The sequence below is a fragment of the Lissotriton vulgaris genome, chromosome 6, assembly GCF_964263255.1.
Source record: "Lissotriton vulgaris chromosome 6, aLisVul1.2, whole genome shotgun sequence".
In the NCBI taxonomy this organism is placed as follows: Eukaryota; Metazoa; Chordata; class Amphibia; order Caudata; family Salamandridae; genus Lissotriton; species Lissotriton vulgaris.
In genome coordinates this window covers 405,853,349-405,877,528 of record NC_141694.1, presented here as the reverse complement: position 1 = coordinate 405,877,528, position 24,180 = coordinate 405,853,349, and positions in this window count along the sequence as shown.

Here is a 24,180-nt window from a genome sequence, read left to right as displayed (position 1 = left end):
ATTGGTTTTAGATGATATACTTTGTGGGGGCACTGACGGCTCAAACACTCACCTGTGCGGACTCTGGACATCGCGGCTGCCTGTTTCGCTCTCCCCCGCCGCCGCTCTTGATCCTGCGGCCGCCGAGAGGGGGGAGCGTCCCTGCCATCTTGCCGCCTACAATCCCCAGCGTGCCCTGCTTCAACCCGGGGATGCCAGGCTGCAGCGTCAGCGTCAGTTTCCCACGCGTGGAGGCGCTTAAGAACAAGCCGCTCTTCCCGCGTCGCGGGACGCGTGCGAGTGACGCCGGGCTGAGCCCGGGCAGAGGGCGGGCTGTCTGTGGCCATCAGGGGTCAGCTGGGGCCGGGTCGGGCTACCCTCCTAAAAACATCTTAAAATGGGCAAGCGTAAACAACCAAGTAATGGGGATCCTGAAGGTAAAAAAGCGAAAGTACCAAGACAATCAGAAAGTATTATCTCATATCTAACTTCTGCGGTAGGTGTATTGTCTAAAGAAATTGCACATGCTGAGATAGAACTGGGCCTGACTACACCTGCTAATGATCAGAATGATGTCACTAGTATTATTACCCCTATGCCTATTCTACCATTGGAACCTAATGTAGTTATAGAAACCCCCATGAGAGGGTCAGAACTAGGCAATGGGCCAACGGAGAATGACACTGTAATAGACCTATCGGTGGCTGAAGGTGAACTTCAGGGCTCCCCTGATCCCCGAAAAACGAGGAAACGCAGGAATCTTAGGAAATGTACAAAACCCTTAAAGCCTGCATCCAGACCACAAGGGAGTGACCCACATCTTATCCACAACCTCTATTGGTGGGCATAGCCAAAGATATTGTTGATACCCTAAACATCTGTGTGGATGGCCTGCGGAAAAAATGAGACCAAATTGGAATGTTTATCACAGAATTCAAGGGGCAGCAGGCCAAGAAGGAGGGTAGGGACATGAAAGGGGGCTCTAATTGTCACATGGTTACTCTTAACCCATCTAGGGGACGGGCCCCAGTGGGTGAATCATTAATGTCATGTGATGATGGTATTACCAATGCTAATGCTGTGTCTTCCATTCCAGGTGGTAGTGCCCCCTTGGATGGAATTGCGAGGGGAGGCTCTGGAAATGCTAGAAGGGAAGAGGTAGATGGTAGACATGGGGGACTGAAAATGAATCAGGGATCATATTCCAGGAAAAACCTAGATTTGCCCCCAGATGCTGCTCCTCTAGTTGCAGTATTTACAGGGGTTCCTGCACTCGCTGAAAATAGGTTTGAATCATCTCATGAGCTATTAACATGTTAAAAAAAACTGTGTGCTCACTATAGCAGTGGTGGACCAGATATAGCCTCTAATGTCATCATGGCTAGAAGAGTGAGATGGGTGGGGCATGGTCCCAAAAGTATTTCTGGAGATTGTGTGGTGGTGAATTTTGATAGACCAAACATAGCCCATAGATTGTTTTGGGACGTCTCTGAGTTAGGCTCTCCCGGTATTACACCGGTACCATTGGGATTCTTTTACCCCCCAAAAAACAGACGCCCTAGGAATTTTCCCACCCCTGCACACCTAGCAACAGATGATAGAGATTTAATGACACCTACAGTACTTCCCGATGGCATGACTATCAATCCCAATCCCAAAAGTGGAGGAGTTATTACGCCCATTGTAGTCACAACCACCAACCCATTTTCCACTAAGAACAATCTTGGAAGCGCAGGGAGGATAGACATACCCTTGCATAATCATTTTGCTCCATTGTCAGATTTAGAGGAAATCGACTGACTAATGGATGGTAGTCTACAACCCCAAGACATTACGCCCCAAGCTGAGCAAGTTACATTGTGTCGAATGGTGAGCTAGAAAATTGCGGGTACTAGGGCTAAATGGAATGACCCTATATGGTTGGACTATATAAACGATTTTGATATCATTGCTCTGCAGGAAACATGGGATCCTGCAGAGTTTTGCTGTCTGAATGGGTATACTAGTTTTGTTGTGCCTGCTACCCCAGGAATAGCGGGTAGAGCAAAAGGAGGTTTAATCCTCCTTACTTCATTAAGATTGAGAGGTTCTCTAACCAAGGTGGAGACAGGCTCAAAAACTTTCTTAATGGTGGAGTGGGTTATGCCCAACCAGACAAAAATACTTTTGATACATTTTTATAACGCAAAGGAGGGTGTGCTATTGAATCAGCACATTATTACTCTTGATAGATTTCTGTCAGACTATAAAGCAAAACACAATTCGGTTTTTGAAATTATTTTAATGGGAGACTTTAACATACATTTATGTGATTTACATTGCCAAACTGAGGATGATTTTGGACCTCCGGGGCTGGCCCATTCCCATTTTAAGCACAATATTAATGGTAATGCCCTAGAGGAATTTTTAGCCTCTATGAATTTAAGCGAGCCTGAGGTAAATGAGAGGGGTGCTAGGACTGTTACCTTTAAGGGCACAGAGTCAGGCACCGTGATTGATTACATATTTATGACACATTTGGTGTTATTAAGTACTCTATCATATAGAGCAGTGCCATCTGCCTTTAGTGACCATAACCCTGTTATCCTAGAGGTGCAACTAGAGACAGGAGTGGGAACACAGGATGTATTGATGAAGGAGGTTGGGCACCTGGTAGTTAAGGACCAGGGCAGGAGGCTCAAATGGACGAATGTGGTCCCCGAAGTATTTTAGGGGGATTTTTTTAGTAAGGCAGATGCTTATCTGGCAATCTGCCTTGATACTACTGCTCAAAGTGCGACAGTAATTAACGCTTATGCTGCTATTTGCCAGCAGGTTGCTAAAGATCTGAGAGTTAAAAATGGGAAATCATCTGTTAGAGTGGAAAGATGGTTTGATAAAAATTGTTCCCAAGCTCATAGCTCTCTCCTTGAGGAGTTGAAACGTAAACCTAGAAATGAAGGAGCAATTAGTGCACTAAGGAAGGAGTATAAAAGGGCAATCATGAAGCGCAAGAAAGAAATAAAGGAAGAGGCCTGGGATAAACTCCTCTCTGTGGAGGTGCTACGTGATAGTAGTAAATTTTGGACAACCGTAAATCACCCCTTTTTCTCCGAGGATAACAACTCAGCACTAGATTGCGTTATCCCCGACGAAAAATGGTTGACGCACTTTAAGGGGATCTATGAGCAGGATTCTTACTCATTGGTATCAGAACCCATCATTAATCCACCTGGAGCCCCAATTACCTTCAATAATGTAGAGCTAGAAAAGGCCATACGGGATATGTCCAAAAATAAAGCCCCAGGCCCTGATGGGGCTCCGGCTGATTTCTATGGCCATTTCCCTCAGTTTTGGGCAAGGATTTTAATGAATGTGTTTAATGCCATCTGTGAAAGTAGGGTCCCTGATTCCTGGTTAACATCAGTCATTGTTCTGGTGTTCAAGAAGGGTGCCAGAGGGGACCCCGCATGCTATAGACCCATTTCCCTGATAGACTCATCCGTTAAGATCTTGGGGAGAGTCGTATTGGGGAGGCTTAGGGAGTGGTTAGATGGCAGGGGGGTCCTCTCCGATTTCCAATATGGGTTTAGAGAAAAAAGAAGCACTCTGGACCAATGCCTGAACCTTCAGCTCTTGATAGGCAAATATACAGTGGCCAAGGAGGGGTCCCTATATTTGGGGTTTATGGACCTTTCCTCGGCATTTGATCTAGTCAATCGAGCTAAATTGTGGTCTATATTATTAGACATTGGTGTTGACCCTGCCCTAGTTAATTTTTTTGCGGTTTTACATACCGATTTATCAGCAACAGTGAGGGTAAACCAGGAAAGAAAATGCACAAACCACTTTAGCTCCAGGAGGAGCGTGAGACAAGGCTGTATTTGGCCCCCCTATTGTTTACTTTGTACATCAATGCCTTGGGTGGGTGCCTTGAGTGAGCCACACGGGATGTGCCGCATATAGGAGAATCCTTGATACCGGTCCTCCTATATGCGGACGATGCGGTTCTTTTGGCAAGGACTGGCAATGGGCTCCAGAAGTTATTAGATTCCTTTGGAGAGTTTATGGAGTCCTTAGACCTAAAAGTAAACACCAAAAAATCACACATTATGGTGGTGGGTAAAAATTGGAGGTCCCAAAAAATTAGAACCTTTCACTGTAAGAACATAGTCATTTCTAGGGTACCGCTGTTTACCTATTTAGGGGTATTGTTCGACCAAAGAGGGACATGGGGACCTCAACATAATCATAAGAGTAATGCTCTGATCAGATCTACCTCGGCAGTCCTAGGGTTTGCTGAAAGGCTGGAGGGAAAACCCATTGAGGCTCTCCTCCACATATATAAATCTAAATGCCTCGCTATAGCGTCTTATGGTTCCTGTATTTGGGGTTATACATCTCTGGAAAAAATCCAAATGGGTGAAAATAGGTTTTTAAGATCGTTGCTGGGTTTGCCACAATCCTCACCCACCTACTCAGTTCACACTGAGTTAGGATTAGGATATGTGACGGACCAGCTTAGATTGGCACCTCTGACTTACTGGGTTAAGACCTGGCTAAACCAGGAAGTAACCCTAAATCACCTAATCCTGACGGACTGTTTATCTCTGGATAGGGCGAACACGATCCTCTGGCTTTTGTATTTGAAAACAATGTTTGCAAAGCTAGGGCGCCCCGAAATTTATACTACCCCTAATTGTATTAGAAGAGAGGATGTCGGCTGGATAAAGACGCATTTTCTTTACATGTTTAGTGTTGAACGTGAGGAGCGGGAACTTAAGAAAGTGACCGTGAGAGCTAATTTCCTATTATTAACATCTCCCTCAGTTGAGCCCTACCTGAAAATAGTTAATCGCCCTTTTCACAGACAGCTCCTGTCAAAGTTTCATTTTAATCTAATACACTTTATTCTGGGGGATTTCCCAACTTGGGTTGAAACCAGAAAACAGTCAACCTTGTAAATGTGATAACTTTTCTGTTCAGGATACGATGCATTTAATTATGTTCTGTGAATTTTATCAGGAAATGCGAGGGAAATTTCTGTTACCTATCCTGAAGGAGGCTGGCTTTACGCAAGTAAGACCAGCCCTTTTGTATTTACAGAGGTTAAGCTGCCCCCGCAACATGTTTTGCGTCGCTAGTTTTTTGGTGGGTGTAGTCCGGAGGAAGAACAAGTTAGATAAAGCTGGTTAAACCTCTCCGATGTTTTCTACTACACTTTGCACTTTTTGCTGAGTATGGGTCGCCACTCATATTATACTATAAAATCTGTACCTCGTTTTAATTGTGTTTTTAAATTATATTTATTGTACATATATCTTGATATTTTATGAAATAGTTTTTACTCTCACAACATTTTGATACTTGAATGTATTGTGATTACATCTACTTTTTATCTCTTGTACATATATCTAATGATTGAATTTAAAAAAAAATGATGTATATATATGTACACATGATTATGTTTGTCTTTTTATGATTTTAATTAATCGAAATAAAGTGTTTGGACTGACTGACTGATATAGTACAATAAGTAACTTTACCCTATATTTATGCTCCTTTTTTAGCTTCAGAGAATCTTCCTATTCTGCTCTTTGCGGGAGACCCCCAGTGGATTGCAGAAACTCCTGAATCTTTTTGGTGAGTTTTGTTGCACGGTGAACAGTCAAAATATCTAGTTTTAAATATCGACTGACACTAATATCAAGCCCAAAATATCGGCATACAAACATATCGACTGTCAGAATATTGTTGACAAGAATATTGAGTTGAAGTTGAGTAATATTGTTTTCCCAAATATCGAAGTAAGTAATATCGTTTGCAAAAATATTGTTGTTTTATTTAGTGTTATGTATTTTAGCGTGTATTTTAAATGTATGTGTTCAATGTCTTTGTGTTAGTATTGTATTTGTTTTTGAATATGTGTTACATTTTTAGAAGTTACTAATTTGTTGTTAAGTACATTTTGCATTTTTGTTCCATATCGGGTTGTGGGTTTTTAGGGGAATAGGGTGGGAAGTAATTTAATTATAATAAATGTGATAATAATTTTTAGAAGATATTATTTTTTTAATTTTAATTTTGTGTTTTTGTTCTGTAGCGGGTTGTGGCTTTATAGTGGAATAGGGTGGTAAGTGATTTAATTATAATAAATAATTATTATTAATGAATATTTAGGTATTTAATATTGTATATTATTAATTATGTTAAATAATTTATTGTTAATTTGTTATTAATTGGTTGTTCATTATTAATTATTATTTGGTAAATATTTTAATTGTGTTATTTTTTTAGGAGCTGGTGTTGGGTTTATAGGGAATAGGGTGGTAAGTAATTTATTTCTAAATAATTAATTAATATTTTTAACTGATTAATATTTAGGTATTTAGTATATTTAATATTTTATATTAATATTTGTGTTCATTAATGTATTAATAATGTATTATTAATTGGTTGTTAATCAATAATTAATATTTAGTAAATATCTTAATTGTCTTATATTTTAAGATCAGTTTGTGAGTTTATGGGGGAATAAGGTGGAAAGTAAATTATTTATAATTAAATACTGTGTTTTGTTATTTATTATTTAAATATTTTATATTGTTAATTATGGTAATTAATTAGTTATTAATTGGTTGTTAATTATTAATAATTAATTGGTGTGTATGTGAATTGTGTCTTTTTTTAGAGTGGGTTGTGGGTTTATAGGGGAGTAGGGTGGGAAGTATTTTAATAATATTTAATTAATTTCTATTTTTAATTATTTAATATTTATATACTTAACATTTTATAATGTTAATTGTGGTAAATAATGTATTCTTAATTATGTATTTATTGGTTATTAATAGTTAATAATTAATTATTAATTATGTTATTTGTGTTATTTAAGAGCGGGTTGTAGGTTAATAGGGGAGTAGGCAGAGAAGTATCTTGATTTTAATATATATATTTTAAATATTTATATAACATTTATTTTCAGTTGTTTTTTAGTGTTATTTGTGTGTCAATAATAATTACTTTATTATTGATTGTTTTTAAATTGCTTTATAATTATTATTAATTAATTAATTGTTAATTGTTTATGTTCATTGTGTTATGATTTACAGGGGAATGTGGTGGGAGGTAAATTATTTTTAATTAATTAGTTGTTTGTTAATTAATGTTTATTATTTTGCTGGCGTGGGAATAGTAAATGATTCAGCTCCGCTATCCAACACTTTCCCTACTGTTGCACTCTCTGGAGTGGGAATAGTAATTTTCACCCCTACGCTATCCAACACTTTCATTACTGTTGCACTCACTGGAGTGGAAATAGTAAATTATTCCTCTCTGTTATCCAACACTTTCCTTACTGTTGCACTCCCTGGAGAGGGAATAGTAAATTATTCCTCTTCGTTATCCAACACTTTCCCTACTGTTGCACTCCGTGGAGTGGGAATAGTAAATGATTCCTCTTCTTTATCCAACACTTTCCCTACTGTTGCACTCCCTGGAGTAGGAATAGTAATTTTTATCCCTACGCTGTCCAACACTTTCCTTACTGTTGCACTCACTTGAGTGGGAATAGTAAACTATTCCCCTCCGCTATCCAACACTTTCCCTTCTGTGGCACTCTCTAGAGTGGGAATAGTATATTTTTCTTATACAAGATCCAACACTTTCCCTACTGTTGCACTCCCTGGAGTGGGAATACTAATTTTACCCCCTTCGCTATCCAACATTTTCACTACAGTTGCAGTTAATGTAGTGTCAAATGTAATTGTAAAAACATGAAAATACTTTCATATTTAATTTATTATATATATATATATATATATATATATATATATATATATATATATATATATATATATATATATATATATATATATATATATATATATATATTTATTTAATTTTACCGGTGTTTGTGTGTGTGTGTATATATATATATATATCACCTACTGGAAGTCGCCAGTAGGTAGTTATAGTTAAAACCTAGTTTCCATAGGAAATCCGTAACATTCTATTTGGAATAACTTTGGCACCGGTGGACGAATCTTTGCGAACTTCTCCAAGAAAATGGCCTGCTCCGCTCCTTCCCTGAAATTTTGGGGGTGATTCGTGAAGCGGGGGCCGAGAAAAAAGGGGGGTCCCAAAATGTGTTTTCCTCATGCAATTTCCCATAGGACCTGTAGCCGGGGCTACAGCCAGAATGGCTGAACGGAATTACACCAAATTTGGAAAAAAGGTAGAGTTCGGTTTGCAGATCACGCTTTTAGTTAAATGGTGTAAATCTGTTCAATAGTTCCTGAGAAAATCATAAGTAAAATCATAAGTATATCTATAGAAGCTTACCGTACTCTGTAATGTACTCTGTGCAGTGCGCTTACAGTACGCGTACCTTGACGAGCACGAGCTGCACGCTAATTGGCTGTCAACTGTCTGTCAATACTCCAAACCAGGAAGTGTTGGCAGCCATCTTGTGCCTCGGTAGAACCGAGGCACAAGAAAGCTGAAAACAAATGTGCAAAACACGCAAAGGGGTAGGGTAGACATACCCTGACCCCCTAGGCCTGCTCAGGGGGTCCCACAAGGACCCCCAAGGCCCCCCCAAATTATTATTATTTTTTTAATCACGGGGGCCGCGTACAGTACGTGAACTCAGCGAAAAAAACAAAAAACCTTGGTATGCTTTTTTATAAATTAGCCCTCTGGGGATCAAAGTCCTGGGGCAAAATGTTTTAAAAAGTGTGAGGGGGTCCCAATCCCCATCACACACCCCAGGGACCGCCACCTCCCCGGGGCATTTATTTGTAAAATCGGGAGTCCGTGACCCTTGGCTTTGTTCATGTTGGGAGGCCTCAATGGCCCTGGGGGACAACCACCCGCAGTGCCGGCTCCTGCAGTGTCCCCGGGTGCCCAATCCCAGGACACTGCTGTTTGCTGTGGTAGGGCCGAGATTTGCGGCTCCACCCTACCACAGCAAACATTAGAGAGACCAGCGTGTTAGCTGCCGGTTCCCAAAGGACGTGGGGAGCCGGCTGGGATCGTTGGGATCGTTGGGGATTTTGGGGTCCACCCAAGGTCCCCAACATTTTTTGTTAGCCCCGGGGGATGGGGACCCCGGGGATTATAAAAATTTATAATAGACGCAATTTTTTTTACGATAGTTTTACCGTGCGTGTACGGTGCGAATTTGTATATGTGTGTGGATTGAATGTTTGCTGTTTGCTATAGGAGTTGCTGACTCTCTTGGGTTACTTAGGGGGTTTTACAATGATTCCCAATGTTCAGTTTTTAAAAATGTTTTTGTTTTGTACGCTTCTGGGACGACTTACGTAATTCGCACCGTACGCGCATGGTAAATCTATTGTAAAAAAAATGTTCATTATCCCCAGGGACCCCATCCCCTGGGGCTTTTTGTATTTGTTTGCGGGGGCTGTTTGCCCCCCCGCAGCCCCGGGGACTGCCACCCGGGGCTTTGTTCATGTTGGGATGGGGGCTGTGCGGCCCCCCTTCCTGGAGCCCTCGATGGCCCTGGGGACTGCCACCCCTCAGGGCCGGCTCCTGCAGTGTCCCGGGGTGCCTAATCCAGGGACACTGCTGTTTGCTGTGGTAAGGCAGAGCCTCGCGGCTCCCACCTACCACAGCAAACTGCTTTTCAGCAGAGAGACCAGCATGTTAGCTGGTCTCTCTGACGAAAAGCAATGCCGGCTCCCAAAGAACGTGGGGAGCTGTCTGGGACCGTGGGGACTTTGGGGGTCCCCCCACGGTCCTCAATGTTTTTTTTAGCCCCGGGGGATGGGGTCCCCGGGGATTATAAACATTTTGTAATAGAGGCTATTTTTTTTATGATAGATTTACCGTGCGCGTACGGTGTGACTTATGTACGACGTACGGTGCAAAGTCCGGATGTCGTCCCGTAACTTACCCTAGCCTGAAAAACATTATTTGAAAAAAATATTTTAGAGATATGTTTGAAGTTTATGTGTTGGTTGCTTCTATCTGGAGCATTTCTTTTTATTGGTACTTATAAGTAAGTACTTATGTATATTCTAAATATGTTAAGGAGCAGTGTTTTACAGAGTGGTGAACTTTTGACCCCTGGTGACAGTTTACATTTGGGGGTAGGGTGGAAAGTTATGTCAGTTGGCAAGGTTTGAATTATTGAACCAATAGAAATATGTCTTTGGTTTTCAATTATTGTGTGAAGGAATTTGATTTGTTAGTAATGTGTATATATGTGTGAATTGAGAGGGAAAATGTGCCATTTCTTTGGTTCTGCTGCAAGCACAGGAGCAGAGAGGTTTTGTATAAGGCTATCTGCTGTGTGAGTGGCTTTCATCTTAATCTACCAATCACTTTGAGAGGTGAGTTTAAAATTGTAAGGGAATGTATGTGGTGCATTTTATTTTTAGTAAAAGTAATGTGTTTAATCTTGAAAAGTTTGTAGAATTGTATTTTGAGTTTGACTGTATTTGAATAAGTATTGTGATAAAATCATTTGGTAAATGAATGTGGTTAGTGAGTCAGGTTTTTGCAATAAAGTGCAGTACTAAAAAATATGGAATGTGTGCAGTCAGTTAAATGTTTTAGTTTGTTAAATGTGTTTTGGTAATATGTATGGTTTTAAATAATTTGATTAGAATCACACTGAGCATCTGTGTAAATTAAGGATTTATAGTTGCACATTTTTCCATAATCAACGCCGTTTTTCCTGACAGTCTACCTCCCTCTGTTTATACTGTCCGTTCTCTCGTGATATTTTCTCTCTTTCTTTATTATTACTTGTCTTTCTTTATAGTGCTGCTTGTTGTCATAGTCTCTTTGTCCTTATTTTCTCATTTGTTTCTTAATAGTCTCCATTCTTTTTATATTGGCTTCTCTGACCTTTAATGCACTGTTTCTCATCATACCTCCCTGTTAGGAATTCCTCAGCCAGAATACATAGATTGCTGCATACAGTGTTAGGTAGATTTACAAGCCCCTTAGACCTGTTTCTTGTTTTATTGTGTCTCACTTTTGCTTGCAATGTTGGCAAAAATATAATGCAGCAAATTTGATATGTATTTGAAAAATGAGTCAGGATTTTCTACTGAATTGTAGTGTTCATATTCATGTAATGTGTTGATTCACTTAAATGTTTTAGTGTGGGAAATGTGTTTTGCTGAAATGTTTGGTTTTAAATAATTTGTCTAGAATCACACTGAGCATCTGTGTAAATTAAGGATTTATAGTTGCAGTTATTTCATAATCTCCGCCGTTTTTCCTGACAGTCTACCTCTCTCTGCTTATACTGTCTGTTCTCTTGTCATATTTTCTCTCTTTCTTTATTTTTACTTGTCTTTCCTTATAGTGCTACTTGTTGTCATAGTCTTTTCTGTACTCTTAGTGTCTCTCTGTCCTTATTGTCTTATTTGTTTCCTAATAGTCTCTATTCTTTTTATACTGGCTTCTCTGACCTTTTAATGCACCGTCTCTCATCATACCCCCTGTTAAGATTTCCTCAGCCAGAGTACGTAGAGTGCTGTATACAGTCTTAGGTAGATTTACAAGCCCTTTGGGCCTGTTTCTTGATTTATTGTGTCTCACTTTTGCTTGTAATGTTGGCAAAATATAATGCAGCAAATTTGAAATGTATTTGAAAAGTGTGGGAAATGTGTTTTGTTGAAATGTATGGTTTTAATTATTTTGTCTAGAATGACATTGAGCATCTGTGTAAATTAAGGATTTATAGTTGCAGCTTTTTTCATAATCTTCACCGTTTCTGCATGCACCATCTCCTCTCTTCCTGCCTCATCTCTCCTTTTGTCCATACTATCTCCCCTCTGCATGCACCATCTCTTCTTCTGCCTGCACCATCTCTCCCTCTGCCTGCAATATGACTGTGTACGTCCGCACTATCCCGCCGCGTGCACCATCTCTCTCTCTGAGTGTACAATCTCTCGCTGTGCCTGCATCATATCCCCCTAACCTGCACCATCTCACTCTTTGCCTGCACCATCTCTCTCTGTGCCTGCATCATCTCCCCCTCTGTCTGAACCATATCCCCTCAACCTGCACCATCTCACCCTCTGCCTGCACTATCTCTCTCTCTTCCTGCACCATTTAACCCTCTGCCTGCACTATCTTTCTCTCTGGCTGTATCATCTCCCCCTCTGTCTGCACCATCTCCTCTCTTCCTGTAACATAATTACTTCTGTCTACATCATCTCCACTTTGTGTATGTGAATTCTGGGAGATACCACAGGTACCTCCCATGTGCAGTCCCAATTACACTTTTACTCTGGGGGCGTGCCAGGGGTCCACACACTAAAGACCGCATACCTTTTTGTGGCGGTATTGCTGCTACTGAAAGGCATCTGTAGAGACCTATTATGATATGGCTGGTGGTGTGTATTAGACACAGCTACCATGTTAACTCCTTTCCCTCCCTGCCTGTAGCATCTCACTCTCTGTCTGTACCATCTTTCTCTCTGTCTGCACTATCTCCCCCTCTGTGTGTTATATCTCTTCTCTGCATGTAACATTTCTCCCTCTGTTTGTACCATTTCCTCTCTGCTATACTATCTCCCCCCTGTGTGCATCATCTCTCTCTCTGCCTGCACCATCTGTCTGTCTGCCTGAACCATCTCACGCTGTCTCTGCTCAATCTCCTCTCTGCCTGCACCATCCCTCCTTCTGCCTGCAGCCCTGCACCATCTATCCTCTGCCTGCACCATCTTGCTCTCTTCCTGCACCATCTCCCTCTTTCTCTGTCTGCACCATCTGTTCCCCTCCGCCTGCACCTTGTCTTCCGCCTGCAACTATTTTAACTGTTTTCTCATCACATTGTCCCCCCCCCTACCCCGTGGTTTGTTCCTCACAGTTCTTGCCTTTTTTTAAAGGCACTGAAATAAACATATGAAATGTGCTTTGAATTTGTGCGTGTGCTGTTGAAATAAGTTTAAATAGACACAGAGCAGAGGCGAGGCTGCAGAGCTGTGTTACATACATAGCGTAAGCAGATAGTGTCACCCTATGTGAGGGTATCATGGTGTGCGGTCTGTACCCTCTGCACCCCTCTAGTGACGCCACTGACAAGCCACTTGGGCCAGTTTCTTGTACTATTTTGTCTCACTTTTGGGTGTAATTCTAGGCAAAAAAATAATGCAATACATTTGAAATGTATTTGAAAATTGAGTCAGGATTGTCCACTGAAATGTAGTGGTCATCTACATGTAATGTGTTTAGTCACTTAAATGTTTTAGTGTGGGAAATGTGTTTTGCTAAAATGTATAGTTTTAAATAATTTGTGTAGAATCACATTGAGCATCTGTGTAAATTAAGGAATTATAGTTGCAGCCTTTTCCATAATCTTCAAAGTTTCTGCTGACAGTCTACTTCTCTCTGCTTATACTGTCTCCTCTCTTGTGATATTTTCCCTCTTTCTTTATTTTCACTTGTCTTTCGATATAGTGCTGTTTGTTCTTACAGTCTCTTCTTTACTTTTAGTGTGTTCCTGTGCTAATTGTCTCCTCTGTCTCTAAATAGTACCCCTTCTTTTTATGATCCATTGTCTGATCTTTTAAACCTCTCTCTCTCATTATACCTCCCTCTGCCTGCACGTTTTATCCTCCGTCTGCCTATCTCTCTCTTTGTCCACACCATCTCCCTTCCGTCTGCATCATCTCTCTCTCTGTCTGCATCATCTCTCTCTCTGCCTGCACCATCTCTCCTTGTGCTTGCACCATCTGCCCTCTGCCTGCACCATCTCCCCCTCAACCTGCACCATCTAACCCTCTGCCTGTACTACGTCACTTTCTGCCTGCACTATCTCACTCTCTGCCAGCACCATCTCTCTCTCTGCCAGCATCATCTCTCCCTCTGACTGCACCATCTCCCTTCTTTCTGTAACATCACTACCTCTGTCTGCATCATCTCCATTTTGTGCATGTGAATGCTGGGAGATACCACCGGTTCCTCTCATGTGCACTGTCAATTACACTTTTAGTCCGGGGGCGTACAAGGGGTCCACACAGTAAAGACTGCATGCATTTCTGTGATGGAATTGCTGCTACGGAAAGGCATCTGCAGAGGCCCATTATGATATGGCTGGCAGTGTGTATTAGACACCACTACTATGTTAAACCCTTTCCACCCTTGTCGTAAGGTAACCAGGACAGGAAAGCTGTGGACAGTCTTTGCCACTTCTGTGGCGCTGTGAGCCATGGCGGGGGTCATCCTGGTTGGGATTGCAGGTGGATCACCCTCACCAGGCTTTGTGGTGGGTATTGCAGCCTGGCGAGGGCAATCTGCACGCCATCTTAATTGGCCCATTAGTGTCCCTCTGTCCTCATTTTCTCGTCTGCCTCCTAATAGACACATTTTATTTTACTCCCTCGTCTAACCTTTTTCTATACTGTCTCCCTGTCTTCTCATACTCTGTATCTTTCTTCTTATAGTCTCCCTTCTCTCCTCATACTGCTACCTTTCTCCTCATAATCCTGATTATCTCTTCATATTTTCCAGTCTTTTCATACTCTACTTTTCCCCTTATACTGCTTATATCCTCTTTTCTATTTATATCTCATATTGTCTTGTAGTCTTCTTACTCTTGTTGTAAATCCTTATATTTTCATATTCTTATGTTTGTTGCCATAATCTCTCCTGTTTTCTTATAATTAATATAATAGTGTATTTGATATAATTTATTTTTCTAAGTGATATATATTTTTTATAATAGATTATTTTGGTCACCACTGAAAAAAAATCATCACACCTTCTAAATCTGAGAAGAAGAAAGGACGAAAGAAAGCAGTTTATTTAAAGAGGACTCATCTACAACATTTACCTGAAGATGAATGTAGTAAGAAAAAGAAAAAAAAGTCCTGGTAAGAAAACTAAGACTTCTGCGAAGATTGACAACCGCTAACAGTAGTGTGCGCAAAGTAAAGAACACTGTGACTGTTTCTGCAACTAAGAGAAAAAACGAGACTCATGGAACAACTTCGGAAAAAAACGTATATAGTAAAAGGAGGATCAACCAATTTAACGACATAAGAAGGAAGATGTTTTATAATAGAATTTCGTTAAATTTAACTAAGTTAATAAAGAATTGTAAGAAAAAAAAAACATTTTATAAGAAGAGGAAATGTATTGAAAATGTAGTTGAGAAAGCTTTTGAATTTAAAAATAAACTTTTTGTTTTAGTAATCAATAGAATTCGATCACTAGATAAGCCAATCCGTTTATTGAAGAGAAAAAGTAAGTGGAGAAGAATAATTAACAGTACTAATTTTTCTGAAGTTTTTTTGGGTGAATGGAAACATAGTTCAAGTTCTGAGCCTTTTTTTTTAATGAGGAACGTTATCTTCAGAGTAATGAGTTTTTGCATGCAGTTGACACTACAGGTCGTGCTTATGAGGTTAAAAATGGTTGTCCTATTGAGAAAGAGAAAATTGTTCAAAGAAATGCAGAAGAGGTTTTAGCTGATGAGGTATTATGGAGAAGGCCTAAAGCTCCAGTGTACACTTGGAATAGCAGTAGTATTTGTAGTTTACGGCAGGAATCTATTGATTTTTTACACAATTTCTTATGTAACTATACTAAGAAAAGTGTTAAACAAAAGATTAAGATGTTGCAAGGATTAGACCCTTGCAGAGTGAGAGAAAATACTGGTTTGCAAGGACAGTCTTTGGCTTGTCTTTCTGAAAAAGTTTGTAGAAGTGTTTTTCACCATTTCAGGATGTTGGCAGTACATCATACTGAAATGAGGAAATTAGTCAGAACGTTGTATTATGCCAAAAGTCCAGTTCTAATATTAAAGAAGTTGCTCTTTTGCATGGATCTGTGTCTGTTGTAAAGAACGTTTGTGATGAAATTCAGGTTAGTTACTTTGGTGCAGAGGAAGATAGTGCAGAAATTCATACGTTAGTATAAGGAAATGTAGAAGAAATTGTACAACATTGCAGTACAGAAAAATTTGAGCAAGAAGTTACAAAGTTCAAGGTGGTTTCAGGTGAAACACCAAATTATTCTTGTATTTGTTGTCGACGTACTCATTATAAAAATCAGACTAGTTGCATCAGCACCTGCGTTGTAATGGTTGCATTGTGATGGTACTGCATCGTAAAAGTTGTGTTGTTAAGGTTGTTCCCTGGACTGTTGATCGGTATTTAAAATGTGAAAAGGAAAATAATAAGGAGTGGATGGAATTTGTAACTTATTTGTTGGTCGAGAATACTTTTGATTTGGGTTGTGCGTATTTGTAAATATTGTTATAACAAATTAGACGAGAAAAAAATGCCTGCTAGAGCTGTGCATAATAATTTTGAGTTGGTAAATATTCCTTCTGAACTGGTGGATTTAAATACTTATGAGTCTATTCTTATTCAATGTGTGCATCCATTTCAGGTTATTTTTCGTATGGAGCCTAAGACAGGGAAATTGCCTCCTTCAGATTTACAGAGAGGATTAAAAGGAAGAGTTGTGTATTAGCCATTAGATTTAAAGAAAAATATTGAAACAGTTGGTATACAAAATGTAGAAGAATAACCTTTAGTTATTTTTGTTAATGGCGTTATTGGTGTTCCTACTAAGAGTAAAAAAATCTGGCAAGAATTAGTGGATGTTAGGAAAGTGAAAAAGGCAACGTTGTGTCTGATAAAAAATAATCAATATTATAAAGATGTGTTTATGAGTGAAGAAGAAATAACTGTTGAAGAAGATAATGACTTGCCATCTGGACAAATTGAAAAAGTGGATGGGTCCAGAACTGAAGACATCTACAAACATTACAGTGTTTATCCACTGCATTCTAAAGAAGTGATGGGGAATACTATAGAGTTATTCCAAATGAAAGAAGCAAAGGGAAGTCCCATTAGTGTATGGGAAAAAAGCTTGGAAGCTCGTTGTTTACCACATTTGTTTCCTACAGGAAAAAAAGAAGGACGATATGATGACCGACCTGTGCATATTCCTGCATCTGAATACCGGACAGTAAGATTGTACGCAGAAGATCCAAGATTTCGAGAATGTATTCCATATTTGTTTCATCTTTTGTTTGAGAGTGATTTGTCTGGACTTTCGTATGCAGTAAACCATATATTGAAAACAGGTGTACATCTGCAAAATGTTCCGTCAAAGGAATTTATGGATAAAGTACACCAGAAAGATAATGTTTTGGAATCTCAGCTAATTCATCTCATGGCATGTCAGCGTGGTACTAATGAGTACTGGTACCGTCGATCATGGAGAACTTAAATGTATGCTAAGGAATTTAGGAACTCCTACATGGTTTCTTACTCTAAGCTGTGCTGAATATGCTTGGTATGATTTATTTCAATTTCTTCGAGAGGCAAATGCAAATATACTAAATATTGAATACAAGACACCTGGAAAATTGTGCTCTTTGGATCCGGTTAAAGTATGCAGATAGTTCAATCATAGATTTGAAGCTATGATGTCGTTTAGACCAATAAAAAAAATTCTCTTCTTGGAGAGGTTGTGGACTTCTTTTGGAGAAAGGAGTATCAAGCAAGAGGTGCTCCTCACATACACATGCTAATATGGATCAAAGACGCTCCCAAATTTGCAACAGATTCAGATGATACTGTGTTGTCTTTTATTGAAGAATACGCTACATGTGATATATCGAAAAGTACACAGGATAAGGACTTAAGACAACACGTCTTACGATTACAAAGTCAACGTTGTGGGAAATTCTGTCATCAAAAGTACAAATATAAGGACAAATTCTACACCAAATGTCATTTTGGATTTCCACATCCAGTTAAATCGAAAGGAAGAAGGAACAGTTTTATGTCATCTTTGCACCATACTATCACAAGTAGGTCTCCTAAAAATACCTACAATTTAAGAAAAAATGAAGATTCAAAATACATAAATGACTATAACCCAGTCATTTTGTCCATGTGGAATGCTAACATGGATATTCAATATGTTGCAGACAATTCCATTGCTGTTTCTCGATATGTAACATCGTACATAAAGAAATCAGAAAAGACAGAATTGAAGGAAATGTGGAAAGAGATTTCCCACGAGAAGAGTCTAAGTAAGACATTATTATATTTACAGTTGAAAGATGTTATCTCATCGAGAAATTGGAGCGTATGAAGACTCGGATCGATTATCATCTGCAAGTCTATACTCTAGTCTAGGTCTTGCTACAACACGAAACCGAGTACTTAAACCTGTACAAGAAATTGAATATTTAGCTGAAAAGGAGCCAGAAAGTACAGCTATTGTGAAAACGATTATGTTGGATACATATTATCCAAACAGAAGTCATCATCTTTCAATATCAGGAAGAACATTTGTGTCTATGAAGTGCTGCAAAACTATATTTTTAAACGAAATATTACAGAAAACATCAATAATGGTATATATGCCGTGTTTGGTTCTGAAGGATGTCTGGTGAAACAAAGAAGAGTTAAGAATCAGGGGGAGAAGGAGGATAAACAAAGCTAGGTCGGCCTCCAGTTAAATATATCAAAAAATCAGGACCCCATAGTAATGGGTCCAGAGACCTAGTTTGTAAAATTATTTCAGTGCTTACCAAAAAGAGAAAGAAAAATTTCTTTCTAGAGTCCCCTCACTCACCGGGGTTTCCCCACGGTGACATGCTTCATCATTGGGGCCATCCCAGTTCTCTACAAAAAGGGCCGTGCTGCGACTAGCGAACTATGCAGCACTATATTTGTGAAAGGCTATGTGTGGTGTAAAGTGTTGTGGTGGTGGAGTGGATGTGTGATTTAAAAATACCGTGCTAGTGGGCCTCAACAATTTATTCTGCTCCTAGTTTGGTATATTAAAATTGGGTAACACTGCTACTGCTATGTATATACCACTCCTATATTTAAATAAATAGGATTGATTCAATATTTTTTCTATGCGCTGTTAATTTAAAACATGCGTGTTATACATACGATTTGTATGCGGTCAGGTGAGGAACGAGTAGGTAATACCGAGCGATAAGGAACAATGCTTCCACGAGGTGATCCCGCCCTCGCCTGAGACCATGAAGTGCAATTTAGCACCAATACATATACGTCATTAAGATACAAATTGTATGTATAACACGCATGTTTTAAATTAACAGCGCATAGAAAAAATATTGAATCAATCCTATTTATTTAAATATATGAGTGGTATATACAGGGCTGGACCCGGTATGGTCCTGATGAAAAGCTTGGGGAGCTTGAAACATGTCGACCATAAAACACTGATTTAGCCCAATTCAAGGTTAAATAGCAGTGTTACCCCATTTTAATATACCAAACTAGGAGCAGAGTAAATTGTTGTGGCCCACTAGCACAGTATTTTTTAAATCACACATGCACTCCACCACCAAAACACTTTACACCACACATAGCCTTTCACAAATATAGTGCTCCAGCGTAGTTCGCTAGTCGCAGCACGCCCCTTTTCATAGAGAACTGGGATGGCCCCAATGATGAAGCATGTCACCGTGGGGAAACCCCGGTGAGTGAGGGGACTCTAGAAAGAAATTTTTCTTTCTCTTTTTGGTAAGCACTGACATAATTTATGCAGTAACCATACATACAAACTAGGTCTCTGGACCCATTACTATGGGGTCCTGATTTTTTTAAACAAAGAGGAGGACACTTGATTAATCACTGTAAAATGAGTTGCGGAGTGAATTCTACTATTTAGCTCTTTTGCAACTTTTCAGGCCATGGCGTTCAGAATTATAATTACTTGGAGATTTCGAGAGCTATGAAGATTCCTTCAATGCAACTAAAGATACTATAGAACGTCCTGTTTTTGCTAACTATGTGAAAAAGTTTCTTTTTTTTTTTTATACCTTTATTGATAAACATGGTTATACAATAGCAATCATACAGCCACATCGGGTCGGCTGGCAACATTTCCAATGATCATATCAGGATGAATGAATACACAGCCCTTCAGCCGACAACCCTAGGGCCCAGCGGCAATTAAACAAACATGTCATGCCGTAAATTACATCACAGGAGGAATAAGGTCTTTGTTTTGTGTTTTTTGAAAACCAACCAACCAAAAAGTAAAGAAAATAATTACAGAGGCTAAATGCAAGGCAGATACATAAGAAATCCTTCTGGGGAGGGAGTACCACATCTACTACTGTTACATAGTAACAAGTGAAATTGAAAAGCTATAAGAGAAGCAGACGGGAGGAGGAAAAGGGGAAGGAGAGCAGGCCAGCAATACATAGACAAAAATCCAGACTAGAAGGAACATCACGATAAGGGGAATGTAACACCTGCGGTGGAGGCACAAAAGGGGGAGTACAAATTTCACCACAATACTGGTTCCACTGATTCCACACCATCCCCCATTTCTTGGGCCTGCCCCGAGCAATGTAGACTGTTTTTTCATGAAACATGCACCAGTCCATGTTTCCAGACCAGGCCGACAGACTGGGTGTCCTCGACGATCCCCACAATTGCACAATGTCACGCTTAGCAATCATATTACCCAAGGTGGCCCACTGCGTCTGTGCCACATTATAATCATTGGGCTCCCACACATTCAATAGACACCTACGGCCCTCAGGCAAAAGCGAAACACCCGTCACCTCAGTCATAACACCATGCACACGATTCCAAAAAGACACTACCGCCGGACACTCCCACAGAATATGAAGGAATGTACCCACCATTCCACACCCGCGCGTACACAGATCATTCGAGGCATACCCCATACGTAACAAGCGAGGACCCATCATGTACACTCGGTGCAGGATTTTTAACTGCACCAATCTCAGACGGGCCGAGATTGCTACCTCCTTCGGGGAGGATATCGCCGCCTGCCAGTCCTCATCATCAAGTTCCAGTCCATCGTCGGTCCAGGCCATATGGAGCTGCAGAAGAAGGTCCGCTCGGTCATTTATCAGCTTTTTATATATAAGCGAGATTGTGCTGTCCCGGACATGGCCGTCGAGTACTCTGTCCTCCAGGGGTGAGGATTCTGGAACGAGCGTGCCGGCCGGAAAAACGGTGTGTCGGAACTGCAGGTACCGAAAGTATTCTCGATTACTGAGTTTGAATTTAAGTTGCAACTCTTCAAAAGACTTTATCTTGTCTTTCCGCCAAAGGTCCCCCACCCTACTAATCCCAATGAGGTCCCACTTTTCGAAACTCTTGGTAGTCCACAAATTGCCCAACCTCTCGGCTGAGTAGAGTGGAGTCGCTCGAGTGAGAGTGTCCGACCAGCCCATAGCAGCATTAGCATTGTACCAGACCCGCACCGCAACTCTGGTAGGCCCCGTCAACGCTACATCAGACCGTTTGGAATAAAGCGCCCTGTTATAGTCCCAGCCCGGCAGCAACCATTTGTCCATAGCAAAAGCCGGGTTAGAAGCTGGACCATACATCGCATGATTAACTGAGCTCAGTTGTGAGGCCCAGTAATATCGTCTTATATCCGGAAATGCTATTCCGCCATCATACCAAGGCAGCATAAGCTTAGCCAAGGCAATCCCGGGACGTCCGGCCACAGAAGTTTCCTTTGAAGGCACTCGATCTCGTGGAAGTAGCTGGAAGCCACTAGATCCAGTGTGTTCTGAAGTGCATACAAAAATCTGGGAAGGGACATAATTTTGAATAAGGCTGCTCTGCCCACCAGGGACAGCGGCAGTCTGTTCCAGGCTTTCATGTCTGCTTTTAATCAAATAAGCGGGGGGAGTAAGTTGCGCTGATACCTGACAGCCGAATCACGCGAAACATAGATCCCTAAGTATTTGAACCCGGTGGATGAAATTTGTATTGGACAATTGCGCGGTACGAGTGGTGTATCGTCTGTGAGCGAATAAACACAAGACTTACCCCAATTGATGACCAGTCCAGAGTTCCTCCCAATGGAATTAAGGACGTCGAACAATACCCCCAAAGATTTCCAAGGGGAGGTGAGGTAAAGGAGAATGTCGTCCGCATAAAGTGAGATGCGATCTTCAAAACCGGGAGTCCACATGATACCCTTAAGGAACGGCTCCCATCGCAACCAAGCGGCAAAGGGCTCTAGAGCCAAGGCAAAAAGCAGCGGAGACAGAGGACACCCCTGCCGCGTACCCCTCCCCAGAGCAAAGGGAGCCGACACTCTACCGTTAACGACTACCTGGGCCAGGGGCTCCTCATAGAGTAATCGGACCCATCCGATGAGCACAGGTCCGAAGCCGAACTTCGCCAGAGCCGCCCATAGATATGGCCATTCCACTGTGTCAAATGCCATAGTGGCATCCAAAGAAACCAAAATGGCCGGCTCACGTAGCGGCTCCGCCCTCGCCAGCACACCATGAAGACGGCGTAAATTCAACGCGGTATTACGGGCCGGGATAAAGCCAGACTGGTCCGGGTGCACCAAATCTCCAATCACTTTAATCAGATGGTTAGCTAACATTTTTGCCAAAACTTTAGGCTCCACATTCAGAAGTGAGATAGGTCTATAGGAGGTACAGAATTCACGGGGTTTACCCTCTTTAGGGATCACCACGATAGACGCTAAACGCTGGTCACAGGGAAGTGAACCCCTCTCCCTGGACTCCAAGAACATCGCGCGGAGATACGACGCCATTTTGTTCGGACACAATTTGTACAGCTCGATGGGTATGCTGTTTGGGCCTGTGGCTTTTCCGGAGCAGATGGAGCGAATAGCGAGCGCTACTTCATCAGTGGAGAAATCTGCCTCCATTAGCTCTCTGTCAGAGTCGGACAGGCAAGGCAAAGCAATATCCCTAAGCAAAAGATGGGAGTCTTCCTCCGGCCGGTCCGAGACCGGTGCATACACCGTTCGGAAGTGGCAAGCGAACTCCTCCACAATCTCCAACGGATCCGTCACACGTACACCATCCACTCGCTCAACCACCGGAATCACTCGATTCAATCTCTCCCTCTAGTCCAGCCAAGCTATCAACTTCCCTGCCTTGTCGCCCACATCATGCAGACTGCCCTGTTGCTCTCGACTCATGGCTTTCGCGGCATTCGTGACCAAGGCTTTATAATCAGACTGCTTCAGTTGAAAAACATGCACCTTTTCACGCGTAACCCCACACTCAAGATCCCTCTCCAAAGCCACAATATCAAACTCCAGCTGCTCAACCTCTCCATTGTGGCGCTTCTTAGAGCTGGCGACTAGCGACAGTGTCTGACCCCGTATCACAGTTTTAAAGGCCTCCCATAGGGACAAAGACAAAGACACCGACCCCACATTTTCAACGAAGTAGTGATCTATGGCTTTAATCACCCCAGCCCGGATCTCTGGAACACGGAGATGCCAGGGATTAATCGGGGCGACCCAGCCCCCTGCGTCTAACTGAAGATCAATATGGATCCATAGCGGGGAATGATCCGAGATGCCTCTAGGCAAATGTCATGCCTCTCGCACCGTTGTGGCCTGGGCTGCGGGCGCAAGAATATAATCAAGTCTGGCTAAGCTCCCATGGGCCCCGGAGTGGAAAGTATATTGAGCCTGGCCTGGGTGAAGCATCCGCCAACAATCCACCATACAAAATGTTTCCAAGAAACCACTCAGGCAAGACTGCGATGGTGTAAGAGCCCTGGGAGGATGTCGATCCTCCAGGCCGTTACCACCAAGTTGAAGTCCCCTCCAACCACCAGAATCCCCCCAGGAAGCGTCAATACCAATTTCCCAGGTCAATAAATGTGGTGGCCTGTAAATCCGGGGGGACATATATCGAGAAACCAACAATCGCTGCATATCTTCCCCTATCGTCCAATATCGTTTCATCAATCTCCAAGGGAAGAGAACTGCGGATCATAACACCAGCCCCTCTAGAGCCCGAAGTGAATCCCGAGTGTGCCACTAACTGGTTGCCCCTCCGGTTCATTGCATGGAACGTGTTTCCCACCAGGTGTGTTTCTTGCAGTAATACAATGTCGGGGGAATGGCGCTTCACATATTGGAGTACAATTCCCCATTTTATTTTGTCCCCCAAGCCATTGACATTCCAACTCAAGACTCTCAGCCCCCTACCCCCATCCCGAAAATGAGTAGCAGGGTCCCCCAAACCCCAAGAAGGAAACACAGAATAAGCCATACAACAATACGTAGCCTCGAGAACAATGCAAACAGTTAAAAAGAACCCCCTCCTCCCCCAAGATACCAAAACAACAACCCCCCACCCTGCACCCCTGCGATAAAACCAGAAAACGACCCCATTCTGGAGTGGGCCTGTCGCCCTACCCCAGAAAACTAAACTACAAGTAGAAAAGGAAA